The sequence below is a fragment of the Aythya ferina genome (assembly GCF_964211825.1).
Source record: "Aythya ferina genome assembly, chromosome: 4".
Classification (NCBI taxonomy): Eukaryota; Metazoa; Chordata; class Aves; order Anseriformes; family Anatidae; genus Aythya; species Aythya ferina.
Window position 1 is genome coordinate 22,708,241 of NC_140300.1, and position 16,171 is coordinate 22,724,411.

The 16,171-nt window shown below is 38.2% G+C and overlaps 2 long non-coding RNA genes across 2 annotated transcripts in view; one reads left to right on the forward strand and one right to left on the reverse strand.

Annotated features, from left to right (window-relative positions):
• Positions 1-1,935: 1,935 nt before the first annotated feature.
• Positions 1,936-11,048, reverse strand: LOC311435864. The gene is made up of 3 exons (XR_014692458.1): positions 10,917-11,048; positions 8,781-8,921; positions 1,936-4,340 (listed from the first exon to the last, which is right to left on the reverse strand). It is a non-coding gene; the product is annotated as an uncharacterized lncRNA (long non-coding RNA).
• Positions 11,049-11,205: 157 nt separating this feature from the next.
• LOC311435868 overlaps positions 11,206-16,171 on the forward strand; it is a 44,851-nt gene continuing 39,885 nt past the window's right edge. Inside the window, exon 1 of the long non-coding RNA XR_014692463.1 lies at positions 11,206-11,327. This is a non-coding gene — a long non-coding RNA (uncharacterized lncRNA). The remainder of the gene's footprint in view (positions 11,328-16,171) is intronic.

Here is a 16,171-nt window from a genome sequence, read left to right on the forward strand (position 1 = left end):
TACTGATGGAATTTAGAATTATCTCCTTTTCCATTATATTTGTAATCCTCCATCCTAAGAGATGTTGAGCCCCACACATTCACTCTGTAACACATAAGGTTAAATTAAACAAAATAAACCTTTAGGAGAGATAGACTGCCCAACTGGGAGGATTCTAGGAGTAATGAAACTATGGAAGTTCAGAAGTAGGCCTTTTGGTGGAAAGGGCTGGGTGTAATAATCTTGACTGCTCAGAGATATCTTCTTGGCATCACAGTAGAGAGGCATTGCTAAAGAAGTGTCTCTTTATCCTCCCTGGAAGCACTTAGAAAAGTCCAGTGCTACACCCCAACTCACACTTTTCACCCTCAGTTCTGGAGGGACAGCCCTAACAGAGTCCACTGTAAAGCATGATTTCACTATGTAGGACTTTGTACAAACACATAAAGAAAAAAACATTCCTGGCATCAAAGAACAATAGTAGCTCTGTTGTTAATAGCATCATCTTTAGTTATTTTCCAATCTGAAATTAATTTTTCTCTCCATTAATGTGTGCCTCCAAGTTGTAAGAGTTCACTCCTCAGAAACCACAATTCTGGCCCTATCCCATCAACTGACAGCACAGTATAAGGCAAACATCTAGAAAATTATCTGGATGGTAGAAAGGACAATTCCTTTTGTCCTTTTTATTTTTGAATGGGAGATTATCTGTGTGACCAAACACAGATAACATCATCTGCACTGGCAGGAGTACAAGTTCAGACACTGCCTTGATTTACTTGGAAAAAAACCCTGTTGACTCACTTCAGATAGCAGGTCATCCAGCTGAGATGAGAACAGATAGCTAGTCATCATCTGTTATCTCAAGGATGAATGGACTCATGCAGAATGAGTGGTGTCCATCTGTCAGTCTGTGCCCCCGTCCTCAGCATTGTTTAGATTTATGAAAAAAACAAAACTCTGAAGTCAGATTACATTAGTTCTTGAACACCAAATAAATTTGTATGGAAACCTGTCAAATAAACAGCTTGCTTACATAAAATTGATATTTTTTCTAAGATTTTACATCTCCTATCAGTAGCAAATTTATTGTCCTAATTACTCTTTATAATGAAATATTAAGCCCTCCTCAAACTCTCTACATAATCTGAGTCAATTGACAATATGTCAACCATCTATATCAGAACTGAACTAAATTAGTAATAAAATAACTGTTCCACAATTCATCTCTATTGTTTAGAGTAAGAGAAAGCATTAATATTCCCCAGCAATTTGAAGAAAACTGTTACTCCTGCTTCCAGATCTGAAGTGTGTCTAGTTCTAGAAAAGATTAGTTCTGGTTCAGGACACAGAGCAAGTTCATATCCAGTGCAATATGCTCAAACTTTCAGTCCTCTAGGTGTTCAGACTTTTCAGATGGACCACTCTTCAAGATGCCCAACCCACTACTGGTCCAAACTAATCGGGATTTCTCTCCGTCACTGTGCTGCTAGTTAAGCTTAACCGAACAGTTAAGAATCAAAGATAACTGCTTCAGGAACTAAAAAGGAGCCCTGGAATACATGGAACTTACCATCCCACAACAGGAAAGACAGGATATCTTAACTTCCCACAAATGTTATCAGCTTAACTACCTACTTTCTAAATCAGCCACAACAACCTGTATTCACTTGTCTACTCCAACAATGTTCTGTTACCTGCTATATGATTTCATATCTGATACTGTCAGTTAAGCATGAGGAAGATGTGGGAAAAACAAAGAAAGATTTTTAGAGTGGAAAAGAAACAACAGGATGTAACTTACTGGGTTCTGTTACAAAAAGTAGGGACATGGAGACTGATAGGTACTAGAAGATTAGGTGAATTTAGGCTTCTAAAACTATGTACAAAGTGACCCGTGGGTCAGAGATATCACGTATTGTTGTCGACGGAAGGAAGACACAGACGCTCAATATGAGTGAACAGTGAACTTCAACTTTAATGGATAGCTCAGTCGCCTTTTATCTAGTTCGAACATAATCAACTCATACATATTGCAAAAACTAAGCTCAGGATTGGCTAACATTTCCGGCTCTTTTCAGGTAGTTCCTCCTTCTTTTAGCCACCGTCCCGCCTTAGGGACTTTCCCCATCGCTCAAGGGCATCGTGTCCTTGAGCCTGATTGGCTCTCAGCCAGCTGCGTATGTGCCAGACTCATGTGAGTTGAGTACGGTACTTCACTAGCCCATTGCCTCCTAACTGCCCAACATCCACATGTCCTATTTCACTTAACCATTCCTCCACAACGTATCAGAAAACTTTTTTTTTTAATGGTACGATTTCCTGATTCAGATCCTTGTTCCAGATACTTTGGATGGCAAGTTCTGTGAAAGGAGGATAAAACCAAGCACAATTCTAAGATATTTTCTGTTTATTAATATACAAAAATAGTCTTCGGGTACTACTCTACTAATTACAACCACAACAAAGCCAACACAGCCATAAAGCATGGTGGACTGACATCAAGAATGTAGGCTGTAATGACAGATACTTCTCCAGCCTGCTTTGGTACCCCAGGGTGTCTGTCTCTCTTCATCCTTTCATCTCAATGAAAAATGGTGAAATTTCTTTAGGGTAGGAATTGCCACAAACATCAATTCCCTGATCTCTGTGGACCCATAAGATGGGTTCTAATTTCTACTGAAGAAACTATTCAGTTGGTGAAAGTCAAGAGGGGACAGTCATCTCAATTCTCAGTAACTGCTCCATTTTCCATTAAAAGTGTAATTGTAGAATAAAATGAAAATCCTCTTCTTATTTCCGGTCTGACTATCCCTATGATTTCCATGACAGTAGAGACACTGTTCTCACATATTTAAGTACAGTTCTCAAGTCATTCCTTTCTCCTCAAGCAGATATTTAGGCAAGCTGGGAATTAAAGATTTCTAGTAGAAGACTCTTAACTTCAGTATCAAACTTTTTCTGCTGATGCTAAGGACTTACAGAGATCTATGAGCACTGAGCAGGAAAGAATGGTTCATTTTGATGTTTGATCTAGCAATGATCCCTTCAGAAACCTTGGATAATTACAAAAGGCTAATATCAGAAGTGTCTTTGCAAGTTAGCAACCCAAATTCCATTAGAAGATGAAAGAACTTCTAAAGCCCAAAGTTTTAGAAAAATATTCCTTTTAAAAGCAAAGGAAAGAGACATATACGTTTCAGAACATGTTGCTCTTTATACTACTAAACACATCTGTCTCCAATGACTTTAGGATCTGGGCACACATTAGTCCATGATCTACATTGAGAAAGTTAAGTTAAAGACTAATTCCTTTTTTAAACTATGAGTCATAAAGACATAGACAGACAAAGTAATTAGCACAAGGTCATCCTGTAGCTGAACTTGGAACAAAAACTGTATCATTAAAGTACCTAGTTCACATCTTGCCTGGGAATCTATCTTATTTCTCTCTCCAATACTGTCTTTTAAATAAATTCAAACTCCTAATTCCATCTCAACAGAAGCTTACGTGAAGAAGGCATTCTTCAGCCACTGGACTCTCCTAGTAATTAGTTGATCTTTCAACCAGGCTCTTTACATTAGGGAATACCCCTTTTTTTGCTTTGCCAATCTTAGACACCTCCTTAGACACCACATATCTTTAAGTTAGACCAAATGAAGAAAAAAAATGTAGGGAGGTTGGTCCTAGAGAGGTATTGTTTCATCCTTATTCCTGTGGTTCCAGTTTACACCTTGAGGCCCAAAGAACCACATTCATGTGTGGACCACAAGTCATGAGTGTAAGCCCTGGTGGGCCACCAGCTCAGAAGCACTGTGGAAACGCTGACCACATTGTGTGCACAGGTGGGGCTTCTCCCCTTTGTGAGTCTTCTGATGGAGGGTGAGGCTGGAGCTGCGTGTAAAATGATCACCACACTCTGAACACTCAAAGATGCGCTCCCCCCGATGTACCTCCTGGTGCTGAGTCAGAGTTGAGTTGCGGCTGAAGCTCTTCCAGCATTGCGTGCACTTGTAAGGCTTCTCTGCTGTGTGGCTATGCTGGTGCTGGAGAAGGTTTGAGCTAGAGTTGAAACTTTTCCTGCACACAGTACACTGATAAGGACTCTGCCCTGTTGAAGTTCTCCCTGAGACCACAGTGTCCTGGAATTCTTTCACGATACAGCATCTCTCCTTGGACGTGCCTGTCTGTTTGTCCTCAAAGGCTATTTTGAAACTGGTGTTTTGAGACTTCTGATGAGCTACGTCATTACTTTGGAATATGTTTTTTCTTTGACCTCCTGATGACACCTTGCGCTCTTGTGCATGCCTAGGCCCTACCTGTTCATGACTCACCACTTCTTCCCCAAATCTATCAACAACTGCAAATAATAATAAAAAAAAAGGATTAAAAAACATGATAATAAACAATTAAGTCTAATCAAAAAATAAGTTTTGCCACCTCAGTGGCAAAAGTGAAACTTTTATCCTCAGATTTCAGAATTTAACTCACAGTTGCAGAGAACAAAACAGTTCTGGGGAGCATATCTATTTTGTGTGGAAAGGAACATGGGTAGGAGGACTAGGAGAGAGAAGAGTTTCTGGAGAGGCAAAAACTAACTGACCATTGGCTTAACTATTTCTCCTTAAGTAGCATTTTAAATATAGAATCATAGAGTATCTGCTCACATATATCAAAATCTGAACTGAATCCAACAACTAAGACCATGACATTCATTGTGCTCAATACTACGAAGGGGGTAGAAAACCATTGTGCCTGATGTTTTCAAGGCACACTATTTTCTATTACTGAAGAAAGAACATCAGTCTCACCAAGTTCTAAGAACAAAAACGGACATTATGACCATTAATTTGATCTCTTGCAATCAACATACATAGAAAGTTTAATCCAACTCAAATAAACATGCTGTTTCAATTAATAGTTAAAAATTCAGCACAAGGTTAACTAATTATGCTTATACCTGAGGCACACACCAATCCAGAGGGCTTTCTGTTTTCTATTTTATAATAATATGTTACAACCATCAGGTCCATCCCCTGAAAAATCTTGAAAATCTTGCCTTAAGGCAAACACAACTGGCTAAAACCCACTTTTTTTCCCTATGTATGCAAATCCCCAGATTAATGCAATTTTTATTTTTTTTTTTTTTAATCAAAAGCCCCTTGTTTTAAAGACAAAGATGGAAATTTGACTCCATGATTTCTGTTTTCATGTTCTTTACTGAGCTGCCATATGCAATAGTGGATCTGTTGGTATGGACACCTGAACTAATATTAGAACAGCCAGATCCAGACATGTTAAAGATGAGCCAACTGATTAGGCTAAATCCTGCACCTGAAGCAGGATTTCTGGCCAGTTCTCAGCATTTTTCTCATGGTTCTCCTGTACAAAACCTATGTGTTCCCATCTCTTATAGCTTATTACCCAGCTCTGGAAGGACCTGATGGTCTTCTTTAACAACAAAGAGCAGATTGCATTTGAGTTCTGATTCTTTGCTTTCTCCTTCCCCATTCTGGGATGGTTGTTCAGGCTGTGGCCTGTTAAGCTGAGAGCTGGAAGACTCCCATAATTTCACAGGATCTGCCATCTTCGTACAAGTCACTCTTCAACCTTGAAACGTTCTGTAATGTGGAAATAAATCAAACACATCACTGTAAAGATAAGGCCTTAAATCACAAGGAAAAGTCAGATCAGGCAGAAAGAACACTGCTTCATTCCCACACAAGGAATACACGCTGCTTTATCCTAAGCAGCATTTTTTCAACTGAATCCACACTGGAATATATGTCTTCTCTCAGTTGGAATATATGTCTTCTCTCAGTCCGCTAAGTCAAATTTGAATTCATTTTCAAAATACAGTGCATGTAAGATTCTGGTGCTAGCTTCTCAACCTACTGTGAGTAATGCTGAGTAGTTGTAGAGAATCCAAGTAAAGATTTCTAATTCAGATCTTACCACCTCTGTCACTTCCTCACATGTGCACTCTTTAGGTGAATCACTTTGGGATTGTATTTCCAAATACTTCTAAGTCCCAGTTAAGTTACTTTTTAAAATGTCCTTTTACTTTTTGTGCTTCCAACTTCTGCTTGTACAAGGAAGATGACAATCTTTTTACTTTTATAATGTCATTGAGTTTAAATGCATGAATATTCACAAAGTGCAAAGTATGACAGAAATAAATGCACAAATGAGGGCTTAGTTATGTATTTTATAAATTTTAGGAAAAGGAGTTTCATTTCTATTTTTCCCTCAACTTCTGGTTCTTCAATGAAAGAAGTAGAACAGCTCATCTTATATTTAAGTTTTCATCAAAGTGCACTTGGTAGATTCAAGTTACCTAGCTTGGTTCTTTGTGACAACTGGTATGCCAAAGCCCTAAACCTTTCTCTTTATTGCACAGGGCTTTTTCAATGTTTCAGCATAATTCATGCCATGCTTAGAACTCCAGTTCCCATCTGGCAAGTAAGATGAAAGAAGTCCTCCTGTAAGTATTAAGCTGTCCTACTTCACTTTGTGTAACGGTCATCTGGATCTCATGGGATCCTGCTACTTTCATAGCTCATTGAATTTTCAGTCCCTAAAGCTCTGAGCTGTCCACATGAAAAACTACAGATGATTGCACTTTGGGAAAAACTAAGATGGCAAAACTTTAAAGGCCTACTATAGGCAAATCATTATCATGGCAAGAGGGAGTTGCAAAAGCCTGACATTTTTATAGTCCTCCTCCTGCCGTAGGGATAAATACTCTCACCTCAGGCTTCTGGCTGGTCCTAGATGGGAATCTTAAGCCACAACAGTTGTCTGTATGCAGTTACCTAGACCACATTCCCAAACCCAGCTCTTCTAGAAAGATATGCAGGAAATGTTAGAAAATCCATACATTCATGATCTGCTCTTTTGCATGTCTCTGACTTCAGGTTATGACTCCTTCTAGTTGCTATAAGGCCCTCAGCCTACAGGCAGCACAACTATATGAACAGATGGCACTGCTTCCCCAGGCTGACATTTTCCTCTTGCAGGATGGCTGTCTTGACTCTGCCATGATCTCCCCTGTGTTCAGTGTTCAGGTTACTACAGATCTATCAGCCATGTCTAGGTGACCAGCAAGCTTGACCCATTTGAAGTTGGCCAAATAATCATCACTTAGCTTAAGCTGTGGCAGCTACAAATTCACCCAAGCTGAGACAATAGAAGAATGCAAGGTCTGAAATACTTGATGGCACTGAGTATCAAGACATTTTGCCATGCCAACAAAGCCTGACTAATTACTTCATTCACGTAGACCCTACTTTTCTCATAAATTAATGACTGTGTCTTATTGATCTGCAAGATTTTCAGTTTATGTCAGTCTCCTCCTACATTTCAATCCTGCCTCTGTTCTTCATTATTATATTGTATTAAATCATAATCTATCTTCCCTGCAATGACATCTAGTTCTAGCACTCAGTCTGTGTGTCTGGTAGACAGTCTTTTCTTCATCACACCAAACTATACCCACTACTCTCGTATCTTCAGTCAGCAACAGCAGGAATGAGTACTGAGGAACTGGACGGGGCAGCAAAACATATGCACATCAAGAAATGTTACCTGATTTTTTCACACACAAAAAATAAGAGTTATAATAAAAACAATTACGTGAGACCTTACTGTCACCTTCCACAAGATTAAAAAATTAGAAAAAAACAATTCCTCCATACAATAAGCACCACATGCTCTGAAGTAGTGATCATGAGCTTTCAATAAAAAAAAATGTTATCTAAAATTTTTGGCTTCTTTGGATGTAATTCAAACATATAGTAGATGATAATTTACACGTCTACAATTTATGAAGCACTATTTAAAAGTTGCACCACATGAATTTTCATACAAAATCTGAATGACATACAGACTTTACAACTCATCCAATATTTAGTGCATTTCTAAAAGCAATTCTCCATGGGATACCACAAACATATTTTTAATTTATAGAATTAAAATTTAGCCCTGATTATTTCAGACAAAAGCTTTAAAATGGAATTTAAATACATTTTGATAGAAAAGGACCATGCATAAAATAAATACAAATAACATCTTTTTCATCATCTCATTAATCCAGCTTTCCAGTATTGGAATACTTCTTTCACAATCCCTAGAAGTTGTAATGTTATTTACATAATTCATACTATACAAATATAACTTTAAATGAAATCTCTAAGAGTAATAATGTTAAAAACATATATTCTTCTCTTGCTGTTATTTAGAATTTGCATTTGCAAAAAGCTGAGTGCTCTTCCACCTGTGACAGCTGGAAATCTATTAATACCAAACTGTCAGAGAAACTGAGACAGTGGATCTTCAGTCTCAGCTAGTGTGGTAGTTTTCATGAGCTTAACTTTGGAAGACATATAAAAACTGTCAGCAAACACTGTCACATGTACTAGCTATAGACTCCTCTATTACCAGCTGCAAGCTGTGTTTAAAAATACAGCATGTTATGCTGTCTCAATCTTTAAAAGGAAGGTACACTTAGTAAACTACTGCAAGAGCTAACATAAGGCTGATGCATGCAAGTCCTAGAGTGGACAAGCATGTACAGATACAATGGCAGAACAGAGACAGAAAAGTTTGAAAAATTCAAAATCATTTCTACCACAATAAGGAGAAACTTTTAGTCTGATATAACCATTAATTTATTCTCCTTTTCTAGATAGTAATACTTACATAACATCCTCGTAACAACTTCTATCACATTTTAGGTAGCATAGCATTAGAATTCACTTAAAAACAAAGTAGAGATCAGTACAATCTAGTATGCAAATACCTTGCTGAATTGTCTTCCAAAACTGTCATGAAACTTGTGCTGGAGGAGAGCTTTTGACACGAAGGCCTGTGACTTGAGTACTTGCTGGGTCCTGTGTCGACACTTACATGAGAGCCAGGACTCCCAGACTTCAGTTCTGATCTGGTAAAAGGAGACCAAGATGGAGTGCGTGGGACATGTCCCTGAGCAGGCACGTGAAACACAGCCTAGCAAGGGTGCATGGGGCCATGGCCTGGGCTCAGTGTTTCTCCCTTGTGTGAGTTGCAGGGTCCCAGGCCCCACAGGTTAGTGCCAGGTGTGACTGAAGGGATAGTGCTGGGTTCCCTCTCCACGTTTAGGAGACCTGGGGTGGCTGGGTGAGGACAACCAGGGTGCAGCACCTGCCACCTCAGGAGGGGGTTTGCGGTGCCACTGGGAGAAGCTGCATCCACCTCAGGTGTCAGCTAGACTTGGGTTCCTACATCTGGAAACATGCCTGGTATTCTTCAGATATTCATATTAAATGCCATGGGGTGGCTATGACAGGAAAACAGGAGGTGCCAAATCCCCCTTCCTATTAATAGACCTAGGAATAATTTTTCAAACTGCTCAGCTGCTTAACACTTCAGTCAGTCACATTTTCATTTTTGCAGAGATTGCCTCTTTGAAAAAACTGTTCTGTGTCCCAGGGAGAAAACATATGACCATGACAGGCCTTTCAGAAACTTAGGAGTGCTAATTATAAGTCCAACATGAGCTCTGAGTTCAGGATATCTCTAGAAATTTTTCTCCTTTTTGCAGCATGTTGCTGCATCCCCTCTCCAATTCAGACACTTTGGGAAAGCAGATTTGAAACTTTGAAAAAATAAGCTTGACTCAAGCTGTGAGTCAAGCTAATCTTGATGTCCCAGCCTAGCACAACTCTTCCAGCTGCTGAAGTGCCCACTGAGGTGCCTCATCTCTAGCTTCAGCTCCCCAGGGTGCAGGGGGATGAGCTCTGCCACGGGCCTAAACTCCTCAGTTCCTCCTGGGCACACTGCACAGCACAGAACTGCTTTTCATCTGCCTGCAGCATTCTGCCAACTAGCAGGAAAATCGCTGTAAGACAGTCTTATCTGAAGGCCAAGGTTACTTCCTTCGTATAGCATGAAGCACTTAATACTTGAGGGTATGATGAGGATTGGTGATAGATGAGTCTCTACAGCTAGAAAGCAGAATCCTGTTTCTAAGCCTAGTCAAGCTCCACAGGCCCTGTGCTCCCCCATCATGTTCAGCTACTTCCTAGGCAAATCTTTAACACTTCACTACAAGATTTTACTGAGTATGAGTGAAATCCAAGCCTTGATGACAAACACACACACGCACCCTCCCCCTCAGGTAAAGCAGTGAAGGGCTACCCAACCTATGAAAATATCATTGTTGTTCATCATTAGTCCAGCTGGACATTCAAGGCCCTGTGTTGCAGGTTTCCTCTTTAAAATGGACAATATTTAGGCCATAACATAAAGATTGTAGGATATGGCAATCTACACACAAGAGCTTTCCAAAGAGATTGCTTAACTCTGATGGAAAAAGTATAAATAGAAAAGGAAAAAAAAAAAAAAAGAAAGAGCTGATTATCACTGACAGAGTACACTCAAATAAACATATGCAGCACTTATGAAAAACATCAACATCGCAAAATCTGCAACACCATCACTTGGAGCTCTGTTCACACATCCTTAAATCATTACGAATCCTCCACATCTCGTGCTCCATTTGGCAAAGCTTTTTTGCAGCCCTTCTTCTATCTGTCTTACACACATTGCAGTTCACATAGGGAACTAGGCATGGGACCATAGTACATCAATTCCCTGTTAGTATGAAAAGCATAGTGTTTTTCTAATGGTGTGAAGTACATTAGGAGCAAGACAAACAGATACAGCTGTCTACAAACCATATAAATGTTAGAACACATAAAAAGTTGTTGCAAATGAATATAACCACTTAGATATATATCAGTTAAAGAAATAGAGATTTATGAGATTGGCACGTTGAGCAGACTGACAAATGAGGTCACTTTTAAACATTAAAGCCAAGCCTTACTGAATTAATTCACACTTACTGCCAGTGGTCAGCTCTCACACAGCATTAAGCACCATCACCATGAACACTAACCTTATGATCCCCAGTGCCTCGGTGCCGAAGGGGGTTTGAAGCCTGGAGGAGACTGCAGGGCTGCAGAGAGGCGAGCAGGGAGCCCAGCCTGGTGGGCTGGCGAGCTTCCTTCTCTGTTGTTCCTGCCTCAGGCCTGCTGCTTTTAGGCTCTGGGCCCCGTGCCCTGCCCCCGGTGCTCCTTGTCTCCAGCTCTTTTGTCTGGCCAGTCTCCTTCCTGTGTATTGGAGGTGCCGTCTGCCTGGTGGCCCGGGCCTCCTCAATGCCTCCCGCCTGCGGTGCGCCCATCGTTGCCTGTTGCCCATTTCACTCCTGCCTTGCTTGCGCAAAGCTGCGCTAAGTGGCTGTGCCACTGCAGCCTTACACAATACTTGCACACTGCCGCTGGTCACAGAGGCTGCATGCATATTCAAGGTAAGGTAGTATTTGCACGCTGCTTAACACATTTTTATAAGGAGATATTACTGGCTATGTTTTGGCTACCATGCACGTATTCCTCCAGTGAGTAAAGCAAATAGACTATACATTGTTATTTTTTCACTTCTCTAAATTAGTTTCTGTAACTGTTAATGTATTTAATGTTAATGAACATGAAACACTGAATTTATGTATTTGTTAATGCTTCCTATTCATATAAGCAGTTGTCTCATATGTATAGGAAAAAGCAAATCAGTATGCTACTGCAAATTGTAAAATAAATAGTTCCAGGGTCAATATATTACACCTCATATTCTGAAACATTAAGAGCAATCTTGGATTCTTTTCTTGCATGAAGAAAGTATACAAAATTTAAAATATTTATTATGGGTTTATAGTGGTTATGTTGCTTCTAAATTAGCAGCAGGTCGCAGTGATCGATTCCCGTTAATGGAGAAAGTCTTCTGAGTCAAATATGTATATGGAATTCCATCACGCTTCAGTTTGACATGCTTTTTAAGGAGCACCAGTGCAGTTCTGTGATGGCAAATTTATGGAGTGGTGTTTTCTACAGACCTATAGAAACTGAAAATATCACTGGAACCAAAAATAACACACCTACTCTATGGGGGGGGGTATTCAGGGTTTAGACCTAAACTTGTTAATCAGTGAAACTAAACAATTAATTAAACAGTGTGTTTCTTTGAACAGGCAAATAGTGACCTATATTTGTCAAAAACTGCAAAGGCAAGAAATATCTACTTATTATTCCTTTAAGATCTGGTCTTCTTATTTATTTGTTTTTTGTTTTGTTTTTTTTTGGTTGGTTGGTTGTTTTTTATTTGGTTGTTGGTGTGTTTTGTTTTGTTTTTGTTTTTTGCTTCCTGTATGGAATTGTGGAATGGAAACATGTATCATTATGTTTCATACACATTCAAACCATCTATCCTCTGTTCAGTGTTGCATGTGTGTATGTGTTTTCTTTCAGTTCATAAAGACTGTTCCTTCTCTGTTGATTGTTGCTACTTCCCTTGTATTACCTAAAAAGGTTGAAATGGCAATTACATTCTTTCCACAAGTGTTCATTGAATTCTTAATCTACAGTCTTCACAAAGTTTTTGAAGGTCTGAGAGTCTATGGGAATATTGACTTTATGAATATATTCATGAGTTTTTTGTGTCAAAGTTACTTTAAAAATAATTTCTCTTCTTACTGTATACTACAGTAGGATATCTGAGAAAATGTGCCTTCAGTGCGCCCACAAAATGCGAACTATACCTAAAGTGCAAAGGCAAGAAAATTGCATATGAATATAGCTTATGACAATAGCACTGGAAAATATAGCATAGGAATTAGCCATCCCATCCCACTGGAATTTCTATTGCTCAGAAATTCTGGTATCTTCTAGACAAGTGAAGACATCTAATCTGTGATTCACTGGAACACCAACTTTTTTTTTTTTTAAGGCATGAAATTCATCATTTATTTTTATTCCTGTTAAGCACAGAGCTCTGCTAGTTTGGAAAGCAAGACAGATGCAACTTTGTTTTCTTTCTTTCTTTTTTTTTTTTTTCTTTTTTTTTTTTTTTTTTTTTTTAAAAAGAATAGCTCCCCTGCTGTCATTTCCAACTTAAAGGCTAATTAGACATACAGAAATATAGCCAGGAAGATGAACATAAAATGTAGGGGACCTGATCCTGAAAAAAGCTGAAAACTTGCAATGCCAGTGAAACCAATGCCAATTACAGGGGATCTGCTTATTTATTTTTTTCCCTCTGGGCCCAATTTCATCTTCCCTATAATGGGGCCCATGCTGAGACAAAAAATGAAAGTCCAGATAGAACCTGTTAAATATTGGCAATTTCCAGGCAGGTAGCAGTCCTTCTTTACCTTGCAAGCATATGGACTTTTTTTTTTTTTCCTCCAAACAGGGAGATTTGTTACTTACCCTACAAACAGTTTTTTTATGCCCTATGAATTGAGATATTCCATCATTACAAAATAGAACCTATCAGACTGTACTATATTTCTGGCTAAAGGATTGTAATACTTGTTGTTGTTGTTGTTTTTCTAAAAGAAACATAGCACTTGAAGTTGTTTATATTGCTGTAGTTCTAAAAGACTCTTCAGAAAACTGAGAACAAAACTTTTAATACACCAAGAAGTTTCAGAGAAGGAAAAGTATTTTATAGGTTGGTTAACATGTAAAGTTAGAAGGCACCACTTGGTAATCAAATCAGAAATCAAAATGTATGTATCCCCTGTACTTAAACATTTTATCTTTGCTGAAGTAAAACTTCCCCATACCACATCTTTCAGAAAGGTCTCTGCCTCAAATTCTGGTTTGGGATTGCCTCATTGGCTGACATCTCATTAACAACTTGGCATTGTTTCCAGTATAAACTTGTCTAGGTTCTAGTCAGTGTTATTTTATTATTATTATTTATTTACTTATTATATTTCTCTACCTACCTAGAGATGGTACCAGAATTATCATTCTCTCTATGAGTATTTTTCATCTTCAATGCAATTACTTTTCAACTTCGGAAAAGTAGCTTAAGTTCTTTTAAATGTCTTACTAAAATACGACTTTTTTAACATCAATTTTTTAGTTTTTCTGTACTTTCTGCTATAATTCAATATCCAGAATTATCCAGAATACCAGAGCTGTATGTTTTATTCACATAATTGTAAAATTCATAGCATTCATACAAAATAGGTCTGGACAGGTACTAGGCAAGGTTATCCAGTTCATCCACCGCTCCAGGGCAGGATCAGCTATACCCATTTTTGATCCAGGTTTGTCTAACCTGTTCTTAAAAGGCTTCCACCACTGGAGAGTCTATAACCTCTCTAGGAAATGCTTAACTATCCTTACCACCAGAAACTAAATCTCCTAACAAAAATGGGGCACAATACTCCAGATAAGACCTTCCTAATGCTGAACAGAGCATAAGGATTACTTCACATTCTTGTTATCCTTTACAGTAACGTTTGATTTTTGCAACAGCACAGCAATTCACTCAGTCTTAGCTTAAAATTCACAGTAGGTTCTAAAGCTCTATTCTGTAAAATTAATATCCAGCCAGTAGTTTTCTTTCTTGTATTTGTTCAGATGACTATCCTAATACTGTTCTTCCAGCTTTGTGTAAAGACATAAAATTACTCCATTTGTGTTCAATCTCTTTTATACATTTCTGGGCCTCAGCAGCTCCTTTACGTTGCAACGTTGCACTAAAATTGAGTCAGTTTCTTTGCCTTATGAATCCTCAACTCTCCCCAATGGTTCAGGTTTTCAGGATTGTATGTTATCTTTCAATAAGGCATTTATTATTCCTACGGATGCAAGTCAGTGTTCTGTGGTGAGGAGCTGTTGAAACTAGTCAATAATAATGAGTTTTAAATTCTGTCCCTCTGAAGCATTTAGGTGCATTTTTCAGAATTATCACATATATGCCTTGCTTAGAATTATCACATACTCAAATTTCTCACATTTGTGTGCCTCACATTGTATGTTGAGAGCTTAAAATCTTTGCCTGATGGTAGGTGCCTACAGTCTTTCTTTGAAAAATCAAAGAGAGAGATTGCAGTCAGCAAGACATTTATGTACATGCTGTGGATTTTTTTACACTGGCAGAGCAATGTAATTGAGAATTGAGTTATCACTTAGCATTCTTGGAACATAAAAAAAGTTGAGGTCTGATGCTACAAATAAATTGACATGGAGAATCTACTCTTCACAGAGCAATTTGCGATGTCAGGTGGCAAGTTAACTACTGGAAAGAATCATGTCTGGTTCCTGTACAGCATGACTAGTTGAAGTATCAGATAAGTGTGTCATCCACCCACACCCTGGCAATTTACTGCAAAACTATTTTAAATCAGATGAATTAATCTGAAAATATATTGAAAAATCTATGTTGATAAAGTAGTTAAATTGCCATTTATCACATACTTTGCAAATTTAGTGCACATTTTATTTACTATACAAGAATTAGAAATAAAGTTCCTGGCATGCACCTAGATGTCCCAAGACATGATGGACATGGTTCATTTAAAAAAAGTTAACAACCTGTCAGATAGAAGCAGCTCATCTATCAAGTAGAGAGAATATGGCAAAAGTGCAGGTAGTAGAAGATAGTTTTGGAACCTGTAGTCATGAACAAATTCAGATACTGTTAATTGCAGGAATAACAACATACTGATAAGTAACAAAATCCTAGCATTTTGGAAAGGCTAAATTTTAGAAACTAAAAAATTGATGAGGCCAGCAACACTTCAATTAAAGACAGAACATAGATAAGGCAGGGATTAAATTTATTCAGAAGTACAAATGCTGTCTATGGGGTTTCACTCCTATTAAGTGTGGGAAAAATGCTCAGGAAGGATTTTGTTGGATCTGTAAGCTCCTTCTATAAACAGATTATTTAAAGTGAGAAGAGAAACCAAAAATAATGGAAATAATATTGGTTAACAGATATGTTCTGCGTTTTAAAGATTAAGGACAATAGAATAATTAGAAGATGTAAGAGATTCCATTACTCAGAAAATTGAAAAGAATAGCAATTTTTTTTTTACTCATAAAGACAAATTCAGTGTTACAGACTTGGTGTTACAGATTGAAGGCAAGTCTTTTGCTTCAGTTTTGCTTAAAGACTAGTAAGTGCATGTCACAGTGCATGATAGAAATGATAGAAAAAAAAAAAACAACAAAACTTTTAAGATTCCAGGGTGCAAGCAAAACTTTGATTGCTTACTATGAAAGTGCAAGGGACCCTGGATAATTTTAAACCTTTGATACTGAAGAATAGAACTTTGGGTTGAATTGAAAATACCATTAA